This window comes from Mastomys coucha, unplaced genomic scaffold, assembly GCF_008632895.1.
Source record: "Mastomys coucha isolate ucsf_1 unplaced genomic scaffold, UCSF_Mcou_1 pScaffold4, whole genome shotgun sequence".
NCBI lineage: Eukaryota > Metazoa > Chordata > Mammalia > Rodentia > Muridae > Mastomys > Mastomys coucha.
Genome location: NW_022196910.1, coordinates 35,620,433 through 35,636,383, shown reverse-complemented (window position 1 = coordinate 35,636,383; position 15,951 = coordinate 35,620,433).

The following is a 15,951-nucleotide window of genomic DNA, read 5'->3' as shown; positions in this document are numbered from 1 at the left end:
TCTCTGCCTCTCTGCCTCTCTGCCTCTGCCTCTGCCTCTGCTGGCATTAAAGGAATGCGCCACCACTGCCCGGCTCCATACAGGTAATCTTAAATGTACGTGAGAGACTTTCATATTCCAATGACCTTAGACATCTTTAAGGTCGTAACCACAATGAATAAAATAAATGACATTATTAAACTGATCTCTCCTTCTGGAACATTTTTTTGTGTGATGAATAAAACATTTTAAAACATATCTTGGCTGGGCAGTGGTGACACACACCTTTAATCCCAGCACTTAGGAGGCAGAGGCAGGCAGATTTCTGAGTTCGAGGTTAGCCTGGTCTACAGAGTGAGTTCAGGACAGCTAGGGCTACACAGAGAAACCCTGTCTTGAAAACACAACAAAAAAAATTAAATAAATAAATAAAACACGTCTTGAATGACACATGCCTCTCATGTCATTTTTACTTGCCTGTGATCTTCGGATGTGCCAAATGTGTCCCTTTTTGGGGACTTTGTACCTGATATTTCTTTTACTCTAATATGGTTGTCCAGAGAGCTGCACACATCTTTTCTTTACTCCATTAATAGTTTTATTTAAATACGAGATTATCAGCATATAATTCCTTCCTCTCTCCCCCATCCCGCTTTCCTCCGTAAGACTGTGACTTGCTAATGTTTTATTGTTTGTTGTCTATCTTTCCAGGGGTGAGCAGGGGTATGTATCCGTGTGGACAAAAGCTTTCATGTAACATATCCATTACAGTAACCCCAACATTTAGAGCACTGCCTGGCATCTACTGGTACAGTGAGCATTTAATAAATCCTGGGTGTCTTAGTTAGGGCTTCTATCACTTTGATGAACACATCATGACCACAGCAGCTCTGATAAAGAAAAACATTTCATTGATGCTAGTTTACAGTCTCAGAGGTTTAATCCATTACCATTGTGTCGGAGAGACATGATGCTGGAGAAGGAACTGAGAGTTCTGCATCTTGATCTATAGGCAGTAGAAGACGACTGTGTGCCACCCTGTTCGTGGCTTGAGCTTATGAGCCCTCAAAGCCTGCCCCCCACCAGTGATACACTTCCACCAGCAGGGCCATACCAACTCCAATAAGGCCACAACTCCTAATAGTGACACTCCCTATGGGCCTGTGGGGGCCATTTTTACTCAAACCACTACACTGGGCATTTATGACAAGAAGTCATAAGTGATTTCACTCAGAAAGGATTCAGAATGTGATGCTGACTAAGAATAACCTAGGTGATTGTATATTTGATGTGTGTGGGGTTTCTTCCTTTATTTCTTGCTCTTTTTCAGAGCTCCATTATTTCATTTTGGCAGGTCTTACAAGGCAACTTTCAAGGTTTAGCAGCCCTGTTAGCCAATTTTCAGACCAGGCTCCTTAGCCGGCGAAGAACCAGCAGCTTCAAATCCTGGTTGCCCTTTTGCCACTCAAAAAAAAATCTGTTTTTCTTCCATGGATAATTGTTTAAAATCTACTCTTTCAAGCTGGCAGAAGAAAAACGCTGATAATTGCTGTTTCAATAAGTGCAAAAGCAGTAAATATGACCAATTTTTTTCAGTTCATTTAACCCCTAATCAACTGTCAAGCAAAACACCCTTCCCAACTGACAGCTCTAGTTAGCAAAGCACCTCCTCTCTCTGAACTCCTATCACACTCCGTATGTGTCAGAGAGCAAGATAACTGCTTACCACTGTCCAGGAGAATGGGGCTTCTGTCTTACTGTGCAGCTGTACGTCCTTCTGTGCTGACTCCTTTGGAGCCATTGGCCTTGACTTTCAAATTGTACTCTCTTCTTCATTTCTTAGTAATTATTTTTGGTTACTTTTCTTTTATGTGTTATTGGTGTTCTGCCTGAATGTATGTCTGTGTGAAGCTGCGAGATTCTGGAGATGGTGAGCTGCCACGTGGGTGCTGGGAATTGGGCTTGGGTCCTCTGGAAGAGCAGTCAGTACCCTTGCCTGCTGAGCCATTTCTCTGACAAACCTTCGTATTCCCTTCTTAACCATAAAAGTGTCTGGTATTTCGGGCATCAAACAATCTCTGTTTGCTTTCTTTTTCTCAAAATCATACTGTTTTCTTCTATTCTATGAAGAATCGCTGTGTTTTAAAGAAACTTCCAAACCACCAAGAGCCACTGTGTTCCTTCTAGAAAATAACGGGGTGATGTCTACATTATTGTCCAATTGCTACTCATATGACTCCTAAACACACAGGGAGATGAAGGGAAACTGTTCGCTGCATCATAGAGAAATTACACCTACAACAGTTAGGGTGTTGAAAGAAGCAGTACTAATACTAAACTTTCCCTGACAGATATGGAAGAGTCATACGGGTGCCGGAGAAGTGGCTTAGCAGTTGAGAGGGCTTAGTGTGCTTCCAGAGAACTGAAGGTAGCACCCACAGCTGCTTGCTCACAATTGCCTATAAATCCAGCTGCAGGGGGTTTGAAAGGCTCTTCTGATTTCTTTGAGCACCTAAGCCCATGCCACACACACCCCAAACGTATAAAAACACAAAATCATAGAACATAATACATAGGCTGGAGAGATGGCACAGTGGTTAAGAGCACTGGCTGTTCTTCCAGAGGTCCTGAGCTCAATTCCCAGCAACCACATGGTGGCTCACAACCATCTGTAGTGCGATCTGATGCCCTCTTCTGGTGTGTCTGAAGACAGCTACATTGTACTCGTATCAATAAAATAAATAAACAAATAAACCTTCCTTAAAAAGCACAGAAGAAAACATAATATACCAACCAACAAAAGATTAATAAGATTAAAAAAAGAAGCCCGCTCAGCAGTGGTGGCGTACGCCTTTAATCCCAGCGCTTGGGAGGCAGAGGCAGGCTGATTTCTGAGTTCGAGGCCAGCCTGGACTACAGAGTGAGTTCAAGGACAGCCAAGGTTACACTGAAAAACCCTGTCTCGAAAAACAAAACAAAAAACAAAACAAAACAAAACAAAAAAGATGAAGAAGAAGCCCAAACAAAGCATCAAAGCGAGAGACATTTTAAAAAACAAAACAAAAGGGGCTGGTGAGATGGCTCAGTGAGTAAGAGCACCGACTGCTCTTCCAAAGGTCATGAGTTCAAATCCCAGCAACCACAGCTTACAGTGTACTCATTTATAATAATAAATAAATCTTTAAAAAAAAAACCCAAAACTACAATAATACCTTTGAGCTCATTTTATGTTGGCAGCTACTGCCAAGCACAGTACCTGTCCTTAAGTGTGGCTTATATAACCAGTGAGACTCCAATGGAGAAAACTAATTTTTCTTTGCAAGTAGTTGTGAAGTGGAGATAGGTTCTTGGTTAGGAATGGGAGCTTCTGCCCACTCCTTCCCCTCAACACTGGGCCCCTGTCTGGCTTGAACACATTCAGGCCCTGTGCATACTGCCCCAGTCTCTGTGAATTCCCTGGGTGGCTTTTGAAAGACAGATTAGCGTTCACTGAAAAGAGTGCGCTCCTCTGGAGTAGCCCATGGTTACCTCCTGCCTTTCAAACGTGAGAGCCTGACATCTTGAGTTGACCAACCTCTTGGGCCATGCGTGACTAAGCCCAAAAACAGAGTGCCAATTTACTGAGGATGTGAGAAGGAAAGCCTGAGGGGCTTGGAAACCTCCCTGGGTACTTAGCCCAACCTGGGACCTTCTCTTAGAGTTTCTAGCCTGTGTTAGTTGTTGATGTTATACTTAGAGTCAGAACATTCTTTCTTTCTTTCTTTCTTTTTTTACAGACTTAGTTCACTACATTTTTCTTGTATAAAAATCCTTATGTGATAGCCACAGCTGGAGCCTGGGTCCTCTGAACAGAGAGACTTGGGTGTGGGTTTTCAAAAGATGATCGGTGAGATCCTGAGGAGACATGGTGAACCCAGTCTCTTTCCAGAGGTCAGGGGGTCAGGTAGCTAGCTGTCTGTCTTGGAGAGGATATCAAGGGTGGCCTTGGCAAAGCTGCTGAGGGTGGCAGCGCGGCCCCTGGCTAATTTGTTGCCGGCCATTATCAGTAGTCTCTTGGGCACAGGAGGAGCTGAAGCAGTGTCAGTGCCTCTGGGGGCAGGGATGAGATGCACCAACACAGAGCCACATTGGCCTGTCACCTTGCACGGAACAGTGTGGGGTTGGCTCGTCCATAGAACCATTCCTTGCTGCAAAGGATGCAGAGCATGTCAGTATCTGGGGTTTCCGAACTATTGTCAGTCGCTCTAGGTGGTCACCGCCTAGTCCTACTTAAAAATAAATGAATACGATAAACGGGACTCTGAAGAAGTCAAAGGACATACTTCCTCCTACTGAGTTTAAAATTCTTTCCCAGATTTCCCTGTCTCCTCTCTGTGTTGGATATTTGGTTATTTCTAGCAACACATAGTAAGAAATACATTTCAAGTCTTGATTTTTTTTTCTGGGGGGTGGGATAGAGCGTGGGGGATAAATCCTAGCCATAGTTTAAAATGTTTTAATTCAGTTTTTCTATAACACATTTTGAAATTTTAAAATAAAAGAGAAGATACTGTTTCATTCAGATCCATCCGGAGCACACAGCGCTTATGTGCCTTTTTAACTTTTTTCTTTCTACTAAAGTTTTTTTTTTTTTTGATAAGTTATTGATCTGCAGCTGATATTGATGTTTCAGATATACATACAGGAAAAAAAGGAGGCCTTGTCCAAACTGGGCAAATCTTTTTTTTTTTCCTTTCCTTTCAGCTTTCCTTATATTGAGAGGAAATCAGTCACTGAAAGCCTGACAGTGCCAGCCCAAGTAACACATTGATGCCATTATGTATTTAAAGACTACGTTTAAGTAAAGAGGTTTCTTTGGCATCTCTGTGAGCAGGAAGAAGGGCTACTGCAGCAATACTGGCTTAACTAACCGCTACCTACCCCGGCACCTCTGTTCTGGCCTCCTCAGATCCCCCAGACATTTTCTGTTCAAGCATCCTTTCGTTTCTATGCCTGTTTCAGCCCTACCTCCATGTTCTTCCACATCTTCTCTGCAGACAGCCCCTGTAAAACAGGGTGCAGGAGGGATCCTGGACCCACCTCCTCCTCAGCACTATCTAGATTCAGATCCTTATGAGTACATAAAGATTTTTGCTAAAAGAATTAACAGAGCTCAGGAGGCAGAGACAGGCACATCTCTGAGTTCAAGGCCAGCCTGGTCTACAAACAACTTCTAGGACAGCCAGGACTAGACAGAGAAACCCTGTCTCAAAAAACAAATAAACAAACAAAAAATTAATTAGGTTAAATTTTTTTAAAAAAAAAAATCAATTTAAAGAGGTGTGCTTTATGGGGGCTGGAGAGATGGCTCAGTGGTTAAGAGCACTGACTGCTCTTCCAAGGGTCATGAGTTCAAATCCCAGCAACCATATGGTGGCTCACAACTCTCTGTCATGAGATTTGACACCCTCTTCTAGTGTGTCTGAACACAGCAACAGTGTACTTAGATATAATAATAAATAAATCTTAAAAAAAAAAGAGGTATGTTCCAACAATAAATTTTGAATAACATTGAAGTCAGAAGCTAATAAGGCTGTCTCCTTAAGCAAAAAAGAACCTCAGGATGAGGAAGATTCAGAGAGGTCTAATGATTTTTGCTACTGAGCAAAACATTTTTGAAATGTTTTGTGACCAGAATTCATAAAAATATATCCTAAGGATAATTTTTAACTCAAGTTTTTGGACAAAGTTAAGAATTCCTCTTGCTGAGCTGTAAGATAAAATACTGCTTGCTGCTGCTCAAACTGGAGGTCTTTTTATACTGGTCTTAAAAACAGCTCTCCCCACCCTCCATGCAACGCAACAAAAGTTAGCTCTGCTGCTAAATACATTTAGGAACTGTGTCATCTTTTTTTCCCCCTCTTTGAAGATTTTAGAAAGGCCCCTGCTGTTTAACTATGCTTAACCTAAATTTCCTAACTCAGAAATCTTTTTAAAATATCTATCTATATTTTATAAACTACACAATGAAGAATCTTATTTTTAAAGCCATGCAGGCAACTCTTGCACGATTTTAAATTGCTTTTTAAAAGTGTTTATTAGCCATGCAGATCTCGGATGAAGCTGTTTTTAGAATCAGTTGATGTAACCAGCAGTGTGCATCACACATTCTGAAATACCACCTTCCCTTCTGCCTTTGTAAGCAGAGCAACCCCTCTTTAGTTCAAGACAGCAATTGCCCAGTCAGCTGGAAACATCCATCTAACTTAGATCTCACTGTGGACGGGTACCCAAGCTTCAGCAAATGCGGCCGACATGAAAATAACTGGGCTATAAAACACAGGAGAGGCATTTCAAGTCCTAGCTGTACTTGGGCATCCACTCTTTGTTTGTGTCCTTTTATCTGGCCTGGAACACAATCATAAGTGCCCCCGGGTTGCAGCCAGCAAGAGACTAAAAACCACACTCGGAAGACAGAAAGAGTAGCAATTCAGAAGCAGCTTGGGACCGAGGCAGCCCTTCTGGGTGGTCCAGGTCTTCACAGATTTCTTTGTTTCAGGAAAGCAAGCTTCTTCCTTACTTAATCCATTGTCAACTTTCCTTTTGAATATTTTAATATATTTTGACACTGCATTTCACATGCCCTAGGCCAGTCTCAAACCATGTAGCGGAGGATAGCCTCTAGCTCCCGAGGTTCTTGCTGAAATAGCAGACGTGGGCCACCACAGCCAAAAACTTTTCTTTTACTTTTAACCAAGCAAATTCTCAACAAAAATCACATTTGTAATAGCTTTTCACATAATTTTTATCTTGCAATAAGACAATCACTTTAACTTTTTTAAATTGATTTTTTTTTATTTTTTAAATTGTATGTGTATGGATGTTTTATGTATATGGATGTTATGCGTATGGATGGATGCCTGGTTAAATGTCTGTACCACATTCATTCCTGTTACCAGAGGAGGCCAGAAGAGGGCTTCAGATCTCCTGGATTTAGAGCTATGATGTGGGTGCTGGACAGAAACCTCTGGAAGAGCATCCATTGATGCTGTTAACCACTGAGCCATCTCTCCAGGTCCCTGCCACTCCTCATCCATCTCATTCTTTTATGATGGGTGAATTGACAAAAATGCATGACTTACAAATCTCAGAAATGTTATGCTGCATTTTTAGAACACTAATTAGAACTAAATGTACAATCTGCAGTGATTTGTCAAAACCTAAATACTGATTGAGGTTTCTAAAAACATCCACTTTGTTTTTTTTAACAGTTGCTTCCTACAAATAGTGTGGTAGTAAACTTTGTATATAAGTTACATAAATAAAAGCAATTTTGGGGAGTGAGAATTTTAGTCACCCTTCGTTTAAAATATATAATAATAATGTAATATATAACATATATATACAACTTCACTCAACCACCATAACCTTGGAGTGGAATGCCAGCATCCTGATCAATAACTCTAAATTCTACTCTGATCTTGAGGAAATATCCAGCTTCCTCCTTCTTCCTAACTGGCCCAGAGAATGCTGGGAAAGGCACAGCCCTTCCCCACACAGCAAAATGAAGGAAGATATAACTCATTACATACTATCATCTTGAAGGCACTGTTATTTTTCATCTTCTTTAGACAGAGATTGCTGACTGGGAAGGGAGATGAGGTGAACGGGAGGGAGATAACCCAGACCACTCTCAAGAGTCTATTGAAGATGGCTGCTTTGCTGTCATTACAAATTGACCTGCAATTTTCAAAGGTAACTGGGGAGTTGAAATTTTCAGCTGAAGAAAAAAAATGATGAGAGAGACTCCAGGCTCATCCAGGAAAGTTTCACCTGATTGAAAAAGAGCCAGAGGGGAAAAAAAAAATCAAGCTTAGTTCTGGACATCTCCATGAGATTATTTCTTCATAATTACAAATGGAATCTTGTTGAATTGCACAACCATGCCAGTTAAAAACCTTCTAAATAATCTTCCATGAGGAGAACACTATCAAAGGATGATAAAATTAGGAAAGTGCCTCATAGCTTCGCGTGAAAAAAAAAAATCTCCTTTAGGGTGGTGCATGCCTAAAATAGAGCCAGAGCAACTCACAGGGTTCTCAAACTTTGTGTAATTGTGACTAATTAGCGCATGAGACCATCCGAAGACACCAAAAACATTATATGGCTAAAATATGTTACTTTGAGAGAATTACCACAAAATAGCAAATACAGACCAAGTATAGAGAAAAAAGAAATTCTGTATTCAAGTAACAGTCAAGGGGGCCTCAGGATCCTAAGGCTTAAACAAAGTGTGACAGTTTAAGCTTCATAAAACAGGCAGAACCATGCTTAAATCTCTGTCCTATCCACAACGCTACCTTTGAGATCTAACCATGTTTTTACATAACCTACCTATGCCACAGATTCCTCCGTGGATTGAATGGTCGATAGCTCAAGGTTGTTTGAAAAGATTAAATGCAATAATATATGTAGAATACTTATTATGGAGCCTGGTTAAAGAAGTGCCTGATCAATAATTCTTCATGGGTGTTCATTAGGACAGGAGTCTCTCCAACTGCATTGAAAACCTTCCCAGGGATCAGTGAAGCGCTGAGTCAACAAATAAAGGCCAGAAGAAATACTAATAATATTGTCTTGATTTGGGTTTCTATGGCTACAATGCAACACCATAACCAAAAAGCACGTTGGGGAGGAAGGGGTGCATTTGGCTTATTCCTCCATATGCCCGCTCATCTTCAAAGGAAGGTAGAACAGGAATTCAGGTAGGGTAGGAATCTGGAGGCAGAAGCTGATGCAGAGACCATGGAAGTTAGTTGCTTAGTTGCTTGCTCCTCAAGGCTTGCTCAGCCTGCTCTCTTATAGAATGCCGGATTAGCAGCCCAGGGATAGCACCATCCATCATGAGCTGGGCCCTCTCCCATCAAATGCTAATTAAGAAAATGCCTTACAGCTGAATCTAATGGAGGCATTTTCTCAATTGAAATTTCCTCCTCTCCAATGAACTCTAGTGTGTGTCATGTTGCCATAAAACCAGCCAGGACAGATATGTTCTGGCATGACTCAACACTGGGAACCAGGGATACATAGGGCATGCTTTGGAGTTAATAATCCCTTGTGAGCTAACAGTAGTTTTTCACTTTTAAAAAATGAATAACAAAGCGAAGGCCATGGACAGCAAACTTACAAATTAGGAGAAAAAAAAAACTAGAAAGCAAACGTATTGGAAAACATTCAAAGCATGCAGATTTAAAAACAGTGGTAGAAAGGCTGGCTCAAGATGGTGGATTAAGTCACATTCTAATTAACTAACTCCCTTAACTCCAAACCCCAAAGATTACTGGACTGACATAAAGGTGTCATCGGCGCCTGGAAATGCTTTGAAAATCTTAAACTCTGAAGATCTTATCAAAGGGGAAAAAAAGCCAAAAGAATGTGCAGAAAAACACTATTACAGCCAGACATGCTGGCTACTCAGGAGGCTGGCCCATAGAACAGCTGGAGGAGGTGGGTCAATGGAGCCAGAAGATCCCCAGGGGGTTGTTATCAATGGGTTTGAAAAGTTCCCTGCAGGTTCCTGTGTTCAATTTTTGGCCTCAAGCTGGTGGTGCCATCTGGGGACAGTCTACAAACTTTGCATGAGGCTTAGTTAGAAGTAGGGCATTGTTCCACCTGGTCTTGGGTCCCTTACAAACTCCTCCTACATATGAGCTTGGAAATGTGTAGAGGCGAATGGACGATACACTCTGATTCAATAAGCCAAAACTAAACCCTTCATTTCCCTTGAAGTTGTTTATGTCATGAGTATTGTCAGAGGGAGGCAAAAGCTAATTAATATGGTAACAGAGGTATCCCAGAATCTCACTAGCTCAATGTGACAGATGTTATCTCCCCTACTTGCCTCACATGCAGGATGAGGGAGGTTGTTGTATATCACCTCCCCCACTGAAGAGCATTCTGCCATGTTCCACTATGAATCTCAGTATTCCCCTGGCCTGCACAAAAAAAAAAAAAAAAAAAAAAAAAAAAAAAAAAAAAAAAAAAGTGAACAACAGTACCATTCTTAGTCTGCCTAGGGACAGCAGGGTCATCCATATCAGGAAAGTCAAGCCATGGTCCTACATGGTTCATGGCCACTAAAAACCCCACACTGAAATCTTCAAAGCCCCCTTCCATTACTTAAGAACAAGCACTCCAAGGCTGAAGTGTGGCCCAGGCAGGACCCCTCAGGGCAGGACTGACTCCTGGTAGGTTTCCATTTCAGTTCTTCACTTCAAGGTACTCTGTGTAAATTTATACTTTGATTAAACTTGGGAATTTTTAGAATTTCTTTTTTTCATATATTATACATGCAGTTTAGATTGCAGAGTGTTACCCAGTGTGGAAAGCTCTGTTTAAGACTACTGAGGCCTCGAGGACTTGCTTTCCTTTTCTTCTTCCTTCCTTCCTTTCTTTCTTTTTTTCTCTCTTCCTTTCTTTCTTTCTTTCTTTTGGGGGTGGGGGGTGGAGGTGGGGTGGGGTTGGTTGGCTTGTTGGTTTGTTGGTTGGTTTGGTTTGGTTTGGTTTGGTTTGGTTTGGTTTTTATCTAGACAAGGTTTTTCTGTGTAGCCCTGGCTGTCCTGGAACTCACTCTGTAGACCAGGTTGGCCTCAAAGTCCCATCTGCCTGCCTCTGCCTCCCAGGTGTTTCGGTCAAAGGCGTGTGCCCCTATACTACTGTCTGAAAACACACTTACTTTACTTTTCTTCTTCAGTGACACATCTGCTGCTAATCCAACCCAATCTTTCACCTCAGAGGGATGCTTTCATCTTTAAAAGCCCACTTTGAGTCTTAAATATCGGTATAGAAATATTATGTGCATGTATATATATCTTCAGTTTCTCTTCCAAACGCACGTTTCTCTTTGACCTCCTTGAACATGTGCTGCATCTTCAGAGTAGATACTCTCCTGTTATTTCCATCAACTTTCTTGTGTGCATGTGTGTGTGTGTGTGTGTGTGTGTGTGTGTGTGTAGCTGTGTATGGTATATTCCTCATGTACATGTATGTCCTTGGAAGCCAGAAGAAGCTATTGGATCCCCTGGGATTGGAGTTACAGATGAGCCAGTCATTGCTGGCACTGAGAATCAAGCTTGGGTTCCCTGGAAGGACAGCAAGCACTCTTTTTTTTTTTTTTAATTGATTTAAGTTTTTTGCATTATGATAAGAAAAAAATACATAATTTCAATATATCTGAATTTGTTAACATTTAAAAACATATTTAAGTAAATAGAATTTCATCATATTCCTCTTTCCCTTTTATACCCCAGCTCCTCCCAGAGACTCCCTCACCAATACCTGTCATACCTTTCTTTCTTTTTTATTTTGTCATATTCTTTAAAATTTATAAAATATTGTAACAATAAAAATGAGTAGTATAAAAGTTGTTTGATATAAAATAATCAATTAAACAGTCTTATGTAGATGCTTGTATGCAGCAAAACTGAAAATAGATTTTTCTCAATATAAATTTTAAATAACTCCAAACATATTAGCTATATATTTTAAAATAATAAATCACTACTAGTTTTTTTAAATGAACATAAATAAAATCTTTTTGTTTGTTTGCTTGTTTGTTTGTTTGTTTTTGTTTTTAGTAGAGTTTAAAATCTTGGATCTTACTGTGGTACAAGCCCAAAATAAGAACAATTTTTAGACATTGGCATTCATTGTAAATAAGACTGTAATTCAACGACCCTCACATTACTAAGGATTTTACCTCCACAGTAGCTAAGCTAAGAATTGACAGTTCTGCTGAGCCACGGAATGAATTGTTGGCACGATTTTTTGATACAGATTTCCTGCTATGATCAAAACTATTTGACTGGAGTGATTGTCTTCATTCTCAGCCCACAGAGAACAAGTTACATTCATTTAAGAAATGGTGTGGGCCGGGCGGTGGTGGCGCACGCCTTTAATCCCAGCACTTGGGAGGCAGAGGCAGGCGGATTTCTGAGTTCGAGGCCAGCCTGGTCTACAGAGTGAGCTCCAGGACAGCCAGGGCTATACAGAGAAACCCTGTCTCGAAAAACCAAAACAAAAAAAAAAAAGAAAGAAAGAAAGAAAGAAAAAAAAAGAAATGGTGTGTATATTAAGATGGTCTATCTGTGAAGTCATTCACCAGCTGTTTCAATAAACAATGGTTCTGCTTGGAGGGTGGCACAGACATTAGGTGAGGGTAAGAATCTGGTTCATTGGCTATGATGATTTTGAAAAGCATTCATCTCAAAGAAAGAGTAACTTATAGGGTCCTCTTCTTCAAAATTGATACAGTAGTTACAAACATCAAGTAAAGCATTCAGTCTCACTCTTTGTTGTTCTCTTATAAGCTACCTCCCAATTTAATTGTCTGTGTTTCTTTTGGCTGTATAAATAATTTTGAAATATGTAAGCTTTTCTGAAAACCATAGTATAGTGTAAAAACATGAAATAAACTATCCTACTAATAGAGAGGCTGAGATAGGAGAAGCATGGTTTCAAGACCATTATATGGTACCTGGCAAGACACTGTCAGGTACAAACAAGCAGAAAGTGTATTTGGATTGTACAATATTGGACCTATTTCTCCAATTACCAAATTAGAGAGACCACCAGATGATAGCCAACAAATTTCCAATTCCTCATACTTTTGAGTTTGAATTGATTAGGATAAATTGGTAATATTAATTTTCATATTAAGAGATACTAAGAAAAAAGTAATTGTTACTTCCTGTTATTTTGTTGTTGTTGTTAGAGGTGGAATTATGTTTCTGTGAGTTTGTTGAAAGGTTACTTTTGGGCTGGAGATATAGCTCAGCAGTTAAGAGCACTGACTGCTCTTCCAAAAGTCCTGAGTTCGAATCCCAGCAACCACATGGTGGCTCACAACCATTCATAATGAGATCTGACACACTCTTCTGGTGTGTCTGAAGACAGCTACAGTGTATTAACATATAATAATAAATAAATTTTAAAAAAGAAAAGAAAAGTTACTTTCTTGCTTCCTCTAGGGTGTAGTTTTGCTCCTTATGTTGGAGTTTTCCCTCTATTATCTTTTCTAGGGCTAGATTTGTGGAAAAATATTGTATAAATTTGGTTTTGTCATGGAATATCTTGGTTTCTCCATCTTTGGTAATTGAGAGTTTTGCTGGGTATAGTAGCCTGGGCTGGCATTTGTGTTCTCTTACAGTTTATACGACATCTGCCCAGGATCTTCTAGCTTTCATAGTCTCTGGTGAGAAGTCTGGTATAATTCTGATAGGCCTGCATTTATATGTTACTTGACCTTTTTCCCTTACTGCTTTTAAAATTCTTTCTTTGTTTAGTGCATTTGGTGTTTTGATTATTATGTCACAGGAGGAATTTCTTTTCTGGTCCAGTCTATTTGGAGTTCTGTAGGCTTCTTGTATGTTCATGGGCATCTCTTTCTTTAGGTTAGGGAAGTTTTCTTCTATAATTTTGTTGAAGATATTTACTGGCCCATTACCTTGGGAGTCTTCACTCTCTTCTATACCTATTATCCTTAGGTTTGGTCTTCTCATTGTGTCCTGGATTTCCTGGATGTTTTAGGTTAGGACCTTTTTTGCTTTTTGCATTTTCTTTGACTGTTGTGTCAATGTTTTCTATGGTGTCTTCTACTCCTGAGATTCTCTCTTCTATCTCTTGTATTCTGTTGGTAATGCTTGCATCTGTGGCTCCTGATCTCTTTCCTAGGTTTTGTATCTCCAGGGTTGTCTCCCTTTGTGATTTCTTTATTGTTTCTATTTCCATTTTTAGATCATGGATGGTTTTGTTCATTTCCTTCACCTGTTTGTGTTTTCCTGTAGTTCTTTAAGGGATTTTTGCATTTCCTCTTTAAGGGCTTCTAGGTGTTTACCTGTGTCCTCCTGTATTTCTTTAAGGGAATTATTTATGTCCTTCTTAATGTCCTCCATTATCATCATGAGAAGTGATTTTAGATCCAAATCTTGCTTTTCCAGTATGATGATGTGTCCAGGACTTGCTATGGTGGGAGAATCGGGTTCTGATGATGACAAGTAACCTTGATTTCTGTTGCTTATTTTCTTATGCTTGCCTCCCACTATCTGGTTATCTTTAGTGCTACCTGCCCTGGCTTAATCTTACTGGGGCCTGTCCTTCCTGTGATCCTGGTTTTGTCAGAACTCCTTAGAGTCAAGCTGTCTCTGTGATCCTCTGATTCTGGGATCCTGTGAGCTTGGGCTTATTAGAGTGCCTATGAGTACAGCTTCCTCTGGGAATTATGGGACTCCCTGCAGAGTTTCCACCCAAGGTCTGCTCAGGGCACAGGCCTCTGATCCTAGGATCCTGGCATGTCAGAGCGCCTGAGACTGGGGCTTCCTCTGGGTGTTGTGGGACTGGCTGCAGAATTTGTGCCCAAGGTCTGCTTAGGGTACTGGCCTAGAAAGACTGGAAGGAACCCTGCCACTGGGCTGGATGAGTTCTGATATGCCTGGGTCCCGCTTGTCCCAGTTACTCCTTGTGTTGGGACAGATGTTGTGTCCTCCTCACCTCTGATCCTAGGATCCTGGGCATGTCAGAGCACCTGAGAGTGGAGCTTCCTCTGGGTGTTGTGGGACTGGCTACAAAATTTGTAAAATCTGCTTAGGGCACTGGCCCAGACAGACAAACTGGAAGCAACCCGTGCCACTCGGCTGGTGGATTTCCTATTTCCTGTATTTCTTTAAGGGAGCTATTTATGCCCTTCTTTAAGTTCTCTATCATTATCATGAGAAGTGATTTTATATATGAATCTTGCTTTTCCGGTGTGATGGTGTATCCAGGACTTATGGTGGGAGAATTGGGTTCTGATGATACCTAGTAACCTTGGTTTGTGTTGCTTATGTTGTTATGCTTGCCTTCTACCATCTCTAGTGCTACCTGCCCTGGCTCAGTCTGACTGGATCCTGTCCTTCCTGTGATCCTGGTTGTGTCAGAACTCCTCAGAGTCAAGCTGTCTCTGTGATTCTGTGATTCTTGGATCCTGTGATTCTATGATTCTGTGATCCTGTGATTTTGTAATTCTGGGCCTGTTAGAGCACCTGGGAGTAGAGCTTCTTCCGGGTATTATGGGAATCGCTGCAGAGTTTGCCCCCAAGGTCTGCTCAGGACACAGAGAGACCAGAAGGAACCAGTGCTGTTGGATTGGAAGAGTTCCTGTGTGCCTGGATCCCACTGGTCCGAGTTACTCCTGGTGTTGGGATAGATATCGTGTCCTCCTCACCACTGGTCCTATTCCATCACCTTTATTGTTTGTCTTATTACTTTCAATAAGGCAGAATGCTTTTCTGGCATGTTAGAATGTTACTTAGAGTCAGCTGGATGGGTCCAAGGTTTGCTTCTGAGCTTTGCTAGGGTGTATTAAAAGTAGTCCTTAGTCAAAGGCTGATGTAGATCCACTACTAAGGGAACACTGACTGAAGTTTCTACCTAATCTTTTCACTGTGCCTGTTGGGACCAAGGGCTACTACCAATCTTATTTGTGCTGAAATTGTTGCTCTTCTAGATGCTTTCCGATATTTGTTTTTCTCATCTCAGAGAAACACACACACATTAATGCTCAGCCCAAACCTCTGCACTAGTACAGGACTGAATTCTCTTTCTGTTGTTCTTCCTCCCTTCTTCTCTTCCCTTCTCTATCTCTCACCATATCCTACCCTTCCTCCTCCCTCCTCTTCTTCTTCCCCATTTCTTCAACCTTTTCAAGCTACATTTTGTGAGATACTCAGTGTAGAGGGATTTTAATCTAGCAACATGGATGCTTTGGTAAGGGATCACATACAAAAACCTTCTAGATCTGTGTGACCTGGTTGGAATGACACACCTTTAATCCCTCTAGCTGGAGTATAGCCACACCATTAGTACATACCTTTAATCCCAAACAATGAAGGTAAAGTTAGTTTGTAGAAGGAAGCAACCATGTGTTAAAGTGATATCTAATTGAAAGGCAGACAAAGT